This window comes from Oryx dammah, unplaced genomic scaffold, assembly GCF_014754425.2.
Source record: "Oryx dammah isolate SB20612 unplaced genomic scaffold, SCBI_Odam_1.1 HiC_scaffold_16, whole genome shotgun sequence".
Taxonomy (NCBI): domain Eukaryota; kingdom Metazoa; phylum Chordata; class Mammalia; order Artiodactyla; family Bovidae; genus Oryx; species Oryx dammah.
In genome coordinates, this window is record NW_024070200.1 from 67,234,311 (window position 1) to 67,246,262 (window position 11,952).

The 11,952-nt window shown below is 38.6% G+C and overlaps 1 long non-coding RNA gene across 1 annotated transcript; it reads right to left on the reverse strand.

The window, feature by feature from the left end:
- Positions 1-1,432: 1,432 nt before the first annotated feature.
- On the reverse strand, positions 1,433-9,655 carry LOC120875286. Its single transcript, XR_005723932.1, has 3 exons — positions 9,644-9,655; positions 5,043-5,048; positions 1,433-1,512 (listed from the first exon to the last, which is right to left on the reverse strand). It is a non-coding gene; the product is annotated as an uncharacterized LOC120875286 (long non-coding RNA).
- Between the last annotated feature and the right edge of the window lie 2,297 nt (positions 9,656-11,952).

Consider the following 11,952-nt stretch of genomic DNA (forward strand, 5'->3'; position numbering starts at 1 on the left):
AAATAAAGTAAAATAAAATTTAAAACAAAGTTTAAAAAATAAATTAAAAAAAATAAAAGGAACAGCTCTTTAAAAAAATAAGACTGGAAACTAAAATCTTGGAGGAAAATATAGTCTTATATAGGCAACAAGATACTCATTAACCCATCTGCTAGAGTAATGGAAATAAAAATAAACAAAATGGGATTTGATTAAACTTAAAAGCTTTTGTACTGAAAAGGATACAGTAAACAAGAAGAAAATATAACTTTCAGAATGGTAGAAAATGATTGCAAATGAATTAATTCACAAAGGATTAATCTCCAAAACATGCAAGCAGCTCAAAATAAAAAACAAACAACAACAACAACAACACAAACAACACCCCAATCAATAAACGGGCAGAATACCTAAATAGACATTTCTCCAAAAAAGACATACACATGGCCAAAAATAAAGCAAGGAAGGACACTCAAAGTTGCCCATTATTGGAGAAATGCAAATGAAATACAATGAGATATCACCTCAAACTGGTCAGAGTGGTCATCCTCAAAAAATATATAAACAATAAATGCTGGACAGCATGTGATGAAAAGGAATCCCTCGTGTACTGTTAGTGAGAATGTAAATTGATATAGCCAATATTGAGAAGAGTATCTTTTTTTCCTATTGCTTCAGTTGTATCCAGTTCCTTGTGACCACATGGACTGTAGCCTGCCAGGTTCCTGTGCCTATGAAATTCTCCAGGCAGTAACAGTGAAGTGGATTGCAATGTCCTCTAGGGGATGTTCCCAACCCAGTGATTGAACCAGCATTTCCTGGAGCTCCTGCACTGCATGCAGATTCTTTACTGCTGAGCCACCAGGAAGACTGTTTAAAAAACTATGAATAATTCTATGGCAGAGCAGTTCCACTACTGGGAATACACCCTGAGAAAACTATAATTCGAAAAAGACACATATGCCCTAATGTTCATTGAAGCTATTTACAATAGTCAGGACATAGAAGCAACTCAGATTTCCATCAGCAGATGAATGGATAAAGAAGCTGTGGTAAATATATACAATGGAATATTAACCATAAAAGTAATGCATTTGAGTCAGTCCTAATTAGGCAGATGGACCTGGGGCCTATTATACAGAGTGAAGTAAGTCAGAAAAAGGAAAACAAATATCATATACTGATGCATATATATGGAATCTAGAAAGATGGTACTCTTGAACCTATTTGCAGAGGAGCAATGGAAACAGAGACATAAAGAACAGACTTATGGACACTGCTTGAGGTGGAGGAAATAGAGGGTAGGATATATGGAGAGAGTAACATGGAAACAAACATTACCATATGTAAAACTGATAAGCAATGGGAATTTGCTGTATGACTCAGGGAAATCAAACTTGGGTAACAACCTAGAGGGGTGGGGTGGGGAGGGAGTTGGGAGGGGTGTTCAAGTAGGAGAGGACATTGGTAAACCTGTGGGTGATTCATGTTTATATTTGGTAGAAACCAATACAATATTGTAAAGCAATTATCCTTCAGTTAAAAATAAATAAATTAAAAAGAAATAATTGAAGAAGAAAAAAATGTTACATGCATTCCCATACCCATTGCAACAAATTTATGGCAGCCACAGCATGGTAACAACCTAAGAATCAAATAACAGATGAATGGATAAAGATGTGGTACATACATACAATGATATACTACTCAGTCATAAAATTAATGGAACTGTGTCATATAGAGATGATAGACCTAGGGAGTGCCATGCAGAGGGAAGTAAGTCAGAAAGAGAAAAACAAATATCATATATTTATATATGTATGTGGAAATCTAGTAAAATGATACAGATAAATCTAGTTATAGGGCTAGACTAGAGGTGCAGTCATAGAGAACCAATGTTTGGACACAGGGAGGGAGGGAAGGGTGGGATGAATTGTGAGATGAGGTTTCACATAAATACACTACCATGTGTAAAATGTGGTGTAGCACAGGGAACTCAGGTCTAGATGCATGCAGTGGAGGGGGATGGGAGGTAAGTACAACAGGGAGGTGATTTATGTTTACATATACCTTATACAGTTTGCTGTATAGCAGAAACTAACACAACATTGTAAAGCAATTATACTGCAATTTTTAAAAAAAAGACAAAGAGTGGCTGGTTGTATTAAAAAATTAAAATAGATAAATTAAAAAATAAAACAAAATCCAAATACAAACAACAACAACAAACAAGATCCATCTATAAGCTTTTGACAAGAGAATCACTTCAGAGATAAAGACAGGCATAGACTGAAAGTGAGAGAATTGAAAAATAAATTACATGCAAATGGAAATGAAAAAGCTAGCATACCAATATCCATATCAGACAAAACAGATGTAACAACATAGTTTATAGTAAAAGGCAAAACAATCATTGCATAATGATAAAGGGCTCATTGCAAAAAGAGAATATAATATTCACTACACTTATACATGGTGTTGGAGAAGACTCTTGAGAGTCCCTGGGACTGCAAGGAGATCCAACCAGTCCATCCTAAAGGAGATCAGTCCTGGGTGTTCGTTGGAAGGACTGATGTTGAAGCTGAAACTCCAATACTTTGGCCACTTGATGCAAAGAGCTGACTCATTTGAAAAGACCCTGATGTGGAGAAAGATTGAGGGCAGGAGGAGAAGGGGACAACAGAGGATGAGATGGTTGGATGGCATCACCGACTCAATGCACATGGGTTTGGGTGAACTCCGGGTGTTGGTGATGGACAGGGAGGCCTGGCGTGCTGAGGTTGATGGGGTCGCAGAGTCGGACATGACTGAGTGACTGAACTGAACTGAACTGAACTGAACACTTATATGGACTTAATACAGGGGCACCTAAATACATAAATAATAATAGGCATAAATTATAAAATTGATAATGATACAACAATAGTAGACGATTTTTACACCCCACTTATACCAATAGGCAGGTCGCCCAGACAGAAAATTCATATGGAAGGAATGGTCTTGAGAGGTGGCCTTAAGATGGCAGAGGAATAGGACGGGGAGACCACCTTCTCCCCCACAAATTCATCAAAAGGACATTTAAACGCTTAGTAAATTCCACAAGACAACTTCTTAATGCTGTCAGAGGACTTCAGGAACCCAGAAAAGCAGGCCAGTGTCTTTGAAAGGAGGTAGGAAAAAATATAAAAGACAAAAAAAGAGACAAAAGAGGTAGGGATGGAGCTCCGTCCCAGGAAGGGAGTCTTAAAAAGAGAGAAGTTTCCAAACACCAGGAAACACTCTCACTGCCGAATCTGTGGCGAGCCTTGGAACCACAGAGGGCAACATAACTAGGAGGAAAATTAAATAAATAATTAAAACCCGCAGATTATGTGCCCAATGGTAAATTTCCCAGCGGAGAAGCAGCGCAGACACCAGCACCCACCACTGGCAAGTGGGGGCTGGGCAGGGAGGCGCGGGCTGCATTGCTTAGAGTAAAGACCAGGCCTGAATGCTCAGAGGGCAATCTGAAGGAACTAACTTGGGCTAGCAAACCAGATTGTGGGATAGTTACCACGTGAAAAGCCCTAACCTAAGACACTGCCAGGCCCACTCACAGAACAAAGGATTGTACAGAGCTAGTCGGCTGCAAACCATCTCCCTCCAGTGACAGGCAGCCAGAGCTGGAAGAGGGCAATTGCTACACCAGAGAGACATTATTTACCAAACTGCAAGCAGGCTTCTTTGCTAACTAAGACTTCTTGGGGTTCTGGACAGTCAACATCTGCCTGAGAAGGTGCACCAGTTGTACACCCAGAAAACTGAGTGGCAGGGACCAGGGAGGCTATAAGTCACGGGGACTGCGGTTGCTAAACACCTCATCACCTGAGCTGCTCAGACCTGGGAAGGGCACAAAACGCAGGCCAAACCAAGTCTGCCCCTCTGAGGACTACCCGAGTGCCTGAACCTGAGCGGCTTAGACCTGGGAGGTGCATGCAGCCCAGGGCCGGCCGTGGATGGTTCCTGGCTGAGCAAACTAGAGCCTGAGCTGTGTGGGCAGGGAGGGCACACACGTCATGAGCAGGGGTAGGCCCAGTGTGGCTGAGACATTGCGAGCACACGCCAGTGTTATTGTTTGCAGCATCCCTCCCTCCCCACAGCATGACTGAACAAGTGAGCCTAAAAAAGTATCCACCACAACCCTCTTGTGTCAGGGTGGAAATCAGACACTGAATAGACCAGCAAACAGAAGAAGCTAAATAGAGGGAACCTCCTTGGAAGTGACAGGGGCAATAGATTAAAACCTTGTAGTTAGTACCAACTACATAGGAAGGGACCTATAGATTTTGAGAAATATAAGCCAGACCAAGGAACTATCTGAAAATGAACTGACCCCACACTGCCCACAACAATACCAGAGAAAGTCCTAGATATATTTTTACTATTTTTACTATCATTCTTTTAAATTTTTTTAAAATTTTAAGTCCTCTATTACTCCTTTAATTTTCATTTTTATAACCTACTATTACTTTGCAAAAAGAGACCGTATTTTTTAAAGCAAACTTCATATATATATTAATAATTTTGTGACCTTTTTTTTTCTTCTTTTCTTTAATATTGTATTTTTGAAAATTCAACCACTACTCTAGATTTTAATCTTTGCTTTTTGGTATTTGTTGTCAATTTTATACCTTTAAGAACCCAATCTTCATTACCTATTTTTACTTGGGTGTGAGATTACTGGCTTGACTGCTCTCCCCACCTTTGGACTCTCCTCTTTGTCTACCAAGTCCCCTCTATCTCTTCCCTCCCCCTTCTCTTCTCTTCCCAACTCTGTGAATCTCTTTGTGTTCCAGATGGTGGAGAACACTTAAGGAACTGATTAATGGCTGAATCTGTCTCTCTCCTTTTTAGTCTCCCCCTTATCCTCCTGGCCACCTCTGTCTCCTTCCTCCTTCTTCTCTTCTCTGTATAACTCCGTGAACATCTCTGAGTAGTCCAGAGAGTGGAGAGCACATAAGGAAGTGATTACTGGCTAGCTTGCTCTCCCCTCTTTTGATTCCACCTCATCTCATTTGGGTCACCTCTAACTCCCTCCTCCCTCTTCTCTTCTCCATGTAACTCTGTGAACCTCTCTGGGTGTCCCTAACCGTGGAAAAACTTTTCTACTTTAACCTAGATGTTTTATCAGTGGTGCTGTATAGATGGAGAAGTCTTGAGACTGCTGTAAAAATAAGACTGAAAGCCAGAAGCAGGAGGCTTAAGTCCAAATCCTGAGAACACCAGAGAACTCCTGACTCCAGGGAACATTAATCTACAGGAGCTCATCAAACACCTCCATACCTACACTTAAACCAAGCACCACCGAAGGGCCAACAAGTTCCAGAGCAAGACATACCACACAAATTCTCCAGCAACATAGGAACACAGCCCTGAGCTTCAATACACAGGCTACCCAAAGTTACTCCAAACCCATTGACATCTCATAACTCATTACTAGACACTTCACTGCACTCCAGAGAGAAGAAATCCAGCTTCACCTTCCAGAACACCGACACAAGCTTCCGTAACCAGGAAACCTTGACAAGCCACCCATACAACCCCACCCACAGTGAGGAAACTCCATAATAATGAGAACTCCACAAACTGCCAGAACACAGAAAGGCCACCCCAAACACAGCAATATAAACAATATGAAGAGACAGATGAATACCCAGCAGGTAAAGGAACAGGATAAATGCCCACCAAACCAAACAAAAGAGGAAGAGATAGGGAATCTACCTGAGAAAGAATCCCGAATAATGATAGTGAAAATAATCCAAAATATTGAAATCAAAATGGAATCACACATAAATAGCCTGGAGACAAGGATTGAGAAGATGCAAGAAAGGTTTAACAAGGACCTGAAGAAATAAAAAAGAGTCAATATATAATGAGCAATACAATAAATGAGACCAAAAACACTCTGGAGGCAACAAATAGTAGAATAAAGGAGGCAGAAAATAGGATTAGTGAAAAAGAAGATAGAATGGTAGAAATAAATGAATCAGAGAGAAAAAAAGAAAAACGAATTAAAAGAAATGAGGACAGTCTCAGAGACCTCCAAGACAATATTAAACACCTCAACATTTGAATCATAGGAGTCCCAGAAGAAGAAGACAAAAAGAAAGACCATGAGAAAATACTTGAGGAGATAATAGTTAAAAACTTCCCTAAAATGGGGAAGGAAATAATCACCCAAGTCCAAGAAACCCAGAGAGTCCCAAACAGGAAATACTCCAAAACACATATTAATCAAATTGGCAAAGATCAAACACAAAGAACAAATACTAAAAGCAGCAAGGGAAAAACAACAAATAACACACAAGGGGATTCCCATAAGGATAACAGCTGATCTTTCAATAGAAACTCTTCAGGCCAGGAGGGAATGGCAGGACATACTTAAAGTGATGAAAGAAAATAACCTAAAGCCCAGATTACTGTACTCAGCAAGGATCTCATTCAAATGAAGGAGAAATCAAAAGCTTTACAGACAAGCAAAAGCTGAGAGAATTCAGAACCACCAAACCAGCTCTCCAACAAATGCTAAAGGATCTTCTCTAGACAGGAAACACAAAAGGGTGTATAAACTCAAACCCAAAACAATAAAGTAAATGGCAACAGGATCATACTTATCAATAATTACCTTAAATGTAAATGGGTTGAATGCCCCAAAGAAAAGACAAAGACTGGCTGAGTGGATACAAAAACAAGACCCCTATATATGTTGTCTACAAGAGACCCACCTCAAAACAGGGGACACATACAGACTGAAAGTGAAGGGCTGAAGATATTCCACACAAATAGAGACCAAAACAAAGCAGGAGTAGCAATACTCATATCAGATAAAATAGACTTTAAAACAAAGGCTGTGAAAAGAGACAAAGAAGAACACTACATAATGATCAAAGGATCAATCCAAGAAGAAGACATAACAATTATAAATATATATACACCCAACATAGGAGCACTGTATTATGTAAGACAAATGCTAACAAGTATGAAAGGGGAAATTAACAATAACACAATAATAGTGGGAGACTTTAATACCCCACTCACACCTATGGATAGATCAACTAAACAGAAAATTAATAAGGAAATGCAAATTTTCAATGATACAATAGACCAGTTAGACCTCATTGATATCTATAGGAAATTTCACCCCCCAAAAATGAATTCCACCTTTTTCTCAAGCTCACACGGAACCTTCTCCAGGATAGATCACATCTTAAGCCATAAATCTAGACTTGGTAAATTCAAAAAAACTGAAATCATTCCAAGCATCTTTTCTGACCATAATGCATTAAGATTAGACCTAAATTACAGGAGGAAAACTAATAAAAATTCCAACATATGGAGGCTGAACAACACGCTGCTGAATAATTAACAAATCACAGAAGAAATAAAAAAAGAAATCAAAATATGCATAGAAACAAACGAAAATGAAAACACAACAACCCAAAACCTGTGGGACACTGTAAAAGCAGTGCTAAGGGGAAAGTTCATAGCAATATAGGCATAGCTAAAGAAACAAGAAAAAAATAACCAACTCTACACCTAAAGCAATCAGAAAAGGAAGAAATGAAGGACCCCAGGGTTAGTAGAAGGAAAGAAATCTTAAAAATCAGGGCACAAATAAATGCAAAAGAAACAAAAGAGACCATAGCAAAAATCAACAAAGCCAAAAGCAGGTTCTTTGAAAGGATAAATAAAATTGACAAACCATTAGCCAGACTCATCAAGAAACAAAGGAGAAAAATCAAATCAATAAAATGAGAAATGAAAATGGAGAGATCACAACAGACAACACAGAAATTCAAAGGATAAGAGACTACTATCAGCAATTATATGCCAATAAAATGGACAACGTGGAAGAAATGGACAAATTCTTAGAAAAGTACAACTTTCCAAAACTGAACCAGGAAGAAATAGAAAATCTTAACAGACCCATCACAAGCATGGAAATTGAAACTGTAATCAGAAATCTTCCAGCAAACAGAAGCCCAGGTCCAGACGGCTTCACAGCTGAATTCTATCAAAAATTTAGAGAAGAGCTAACACCTATCCTACTCAAACTCTTCCAGAAAATTGCAGAGGAAAGTAAACTCCCAAACTCATTCTATGAGGCTACCATCACCCTAATACCAAAACCTGACAAAGATGCCACAAAAAAAGAAAACTACAGTCCAATATCACTGATGAAAATAGATGCAAAAATCCTCAACAAAATTCTGGCAATCAGAATCCAACAACACATTAAAAAGATCATATACCATGACCAAGTGGGCATTATCCCAGGGATGCAAGGATTCTTCAATATCCACAAATCAATCAATGTAATACACCACATTAACAAATTGAAAAATAAAAGCGAAATGATTACCTCAAAATTCAACATACATATAAATGTATGTTTTATCATAAGATAAAAACTCTCCAGAAAGCAGGAATAAAAGGAACATATCTCAACATATTAAAAGCTATATATGACAAGCCCTCAGCAAACATTATCCTCAATGGTGAAAAATTGAAAGTATTTCCCTTAAAGTCAGGAACAAGACAAGGGTGCCCACTGGCACCACTACTATTCAACATCGTTTTGGAAGTTTTGGCCACAGCAATCAGAGTAGAAAAAGAAATAAAAGGAATCCAGATTGGAAAAGAAGTAAAACTCTCACTGTTTGCAGATGATATGATCTTCTACATAGAAAACCCTAAAGACTCCACCAGAAAATTACTAGAGCTAATCAATGAATATAGTAAAGTTGCGGGATATAAAATCAACACACAGAAATCCCTTGCATTCCTATACACTAATAATGAGAAAATAGAAAGAGAAATTAAGGAAACAATTCCATTCACCATTGCAAAGAAAAGAATAAAATACTTAGGAATATATCTGCCTAAAGAAACTAAAGACCTATATATAGAAAACTATAAAACACTGGTGAAAGAAATCAAAGAGGACACTAATAGATGGAGAAATACACCATGTTCATGGATCAGAAGAATCAATATAGTGAAAATGAGTATATGACTCAAAGCAATCTATAGATTCAATGCAATCCTTATCAAGCTACCAGTGGTATTTTTCACAGAGCTAGAACAAATAACTTCACAATTTGTATGGAAATACAATAAACCTCGAATAGCCAAAGCAATCTTGAGAAAGAAGAATGGAACTGGAGGAATCAGCCTGCCTGACTTCAGGCTCTACTACAAAGCCACAGTCATCAAGACAGTATGATACTGGCACAAAGACAGAAATATAGATCAATGAAACAAAATAGAAAGCCCAGAGATATATCCAGGCACCTATGGACACCTTATCTTTGACAAAGGAGGCAAGCATATACAATGGAAAAAAAGACAATTTATTTAACAAGTGGTGCAGGGAAAACTGGTCAACCACTTGTAAAAGAATGAAACTAGGACGCTTTCTAACACCATACACAAAAATAAACTCAAAATGGATTAAAGATCTAAATGTAAGACCAGAAACTATAAAACTCTTGGAGGAGAACATAGGCAAAACACTCTCCGACATAAACCACAGCAGGATCCTCTATAACCCACCTTCCAGAATATTGGAAATAAAAGCAAAAATAAACAAATGGGATCTAATTAAAATTAAAAGCTTCTGCACAACAAAGGAAACTATAAGCAAGGTGAAAAGACAGCCTTCAGAATGGGAGAAAATAATAGCAAATGAAGCAACTGACAAACAACTAATCTCAAAAATATACAAGTAATTTCTGCAGCTCAATTCAAGAAAAATAAACAACCCAATAAAAAATGGGCCAAAGAACTAAACAAACATTTCTCCAAAGAAGACATACAGATGGCTAACAAACACATGAAAAGATGCTCAACATCACTCATTATCAGAGAAATGCAAATCAAGACCACAATGAGGTACCATTTCACGCCAGTCAGAATGGCTACAATCCAAAAGTCTACAAGCCATAAATGCTGGAGAGGGTGTGGAGAAAAGGGAACCCCCTTACACTGTTGGTGGGAATGCAAACTAGCACAGTCACTATGGAGAATAGTGTTGAGATTCCTTAAAAAACTGGAAATAGAACTGCCTTATGACATAGTAATCCCACTGCTGGGCATACACACCAAGGAAACCAGAATTGAAAGAGACACATGTACCCCAAAGTTCATCATAGCACTGTTTATAATAGCTAGGACATGGAAGCAACCTAGATGTCCATCAGCAGATGAATGGATAAAGCTGTGGTATATATACACAATAGGGTGTTATTCAGCCATTAAAATGGCAACCCACTCCAGTATTCTTGCCTGGGGGATCCCATGGACTGAGGAGCCTGGTGGGCTGCAGTCCATGGGGTCACAAAGAGTCGGACACGACTGAGTGACTTTACTTATTTACTTACTTACTTACAGCCATGAAAAAGAATACATTTGAATCAGTTCTAATGAGGTGGATGAAACTGGAGCCTATTATAGAGAGTGAAGTAAGCCAGAAAGAAAAACACCGATACAGTATACTAATGCATATATATGGAATTTACTAAGATGGTAACGATAACTGTGTATGAGAGACAGCAGAAGAGACACAGATGTATAGGACAGTCTTTTGGACTCTGTGGGAGAGGGAGAGGGTGGGACGATTTGGGGGAATGGCACTGAGACATGTATAATATCATATAAGAAACGAATCACCAGTCCAGGTTCGATACAGGGTTCTTGGGCCTGGTGTACTGGGATGACCCGGAGGGATGGTATGGGGAGGGAGGAGGGAGGGGGTTTCAGGGTGGGGAATATGTGTACACCTGTGGTGGATTCATGTTGATGTGTGGCAGAACCAATACAATATTGTAAAGTAAAAAAAAAAAAAAAGATTGGGGGGCCTGATTGGCCAAATGAATGTCTTATTTATTAAGACTGAGGGTCCAGCTGAGAATGGAAGACAAACATTGAAAACCAATCATGTTTAGATTGTTTTTCTCCTCCGTTAAATATGAAAAACTGTAAAGATTTACCTGCAAAAAAAGAAAAAAGAATGGTCTTAAATGACACACTAGACCAGTTGAAAATATTTGGCATCTATAAGGAACTTAATAGACATCTATAAGAAAAGCAATGCCAAAGAATGCTCAAATTACTGTGCAATTGCACTCTTTTCACACGCTAGCAAAGTAATGCTCAAAATTCTCCAAGTCAGGTTTCAACAGTACATGAACCATAAACTTCCAGATGTTCAAACTGGATTTAGCAAAGGCAGAGGAAAACAGAGATTAAATTGCCAGCATCAGCGGGATCATAGAAAAAACGAGAGAATTCCAGAAAAACATCTATTTCTCCTTTACTGACTATATCAAAGCCTTTGACTGTGTGGATCACAACAAACTGTGGAAAATTCTGAAAGAGATGGGAATACCAGACTACCGGACCTACCTCCTGAGAAATTTGTACGCAGGCCAAGAAGCAACAGTTAGAACCAGACATGGGAAAACAAACTGTTTCCAGATCAGGAAAGGAGTACGTCAAGGCTGTATATTGTCACTCTGCTTATTTAACTTATATGCAGAGTAAATCATATGAAATGCTGGGCTGGATGAAGCACAAGCTAGAATCAAGATTGCCAGTAGAAATATCAATAATCTCAGATATGCAGATGACACCATCCATATGGCAGAAAGTGAAGACGAACTAAAGAACCTCTTAATGAAAGTGAAAGAGGAGAGTGAAAAAGTTGACTTAAATTTCAACATTCCAAAAAGGAAGATCATGGCATCTAGTGCCAAATTTCATGTCAAGTAGATGGAGAAACAATGGAAACAGTGAGAGACTTTAGTTTTTGGGGCTCCAAAATCACCACAGATGGTGACTGCAGCCATGAAATTAAAAGGTGCTTGCTCCTTGGAAGAAAAGCTATGACCAATCTAGACAGCATATTACAAAGCAGAGACATTACTTTGCAGA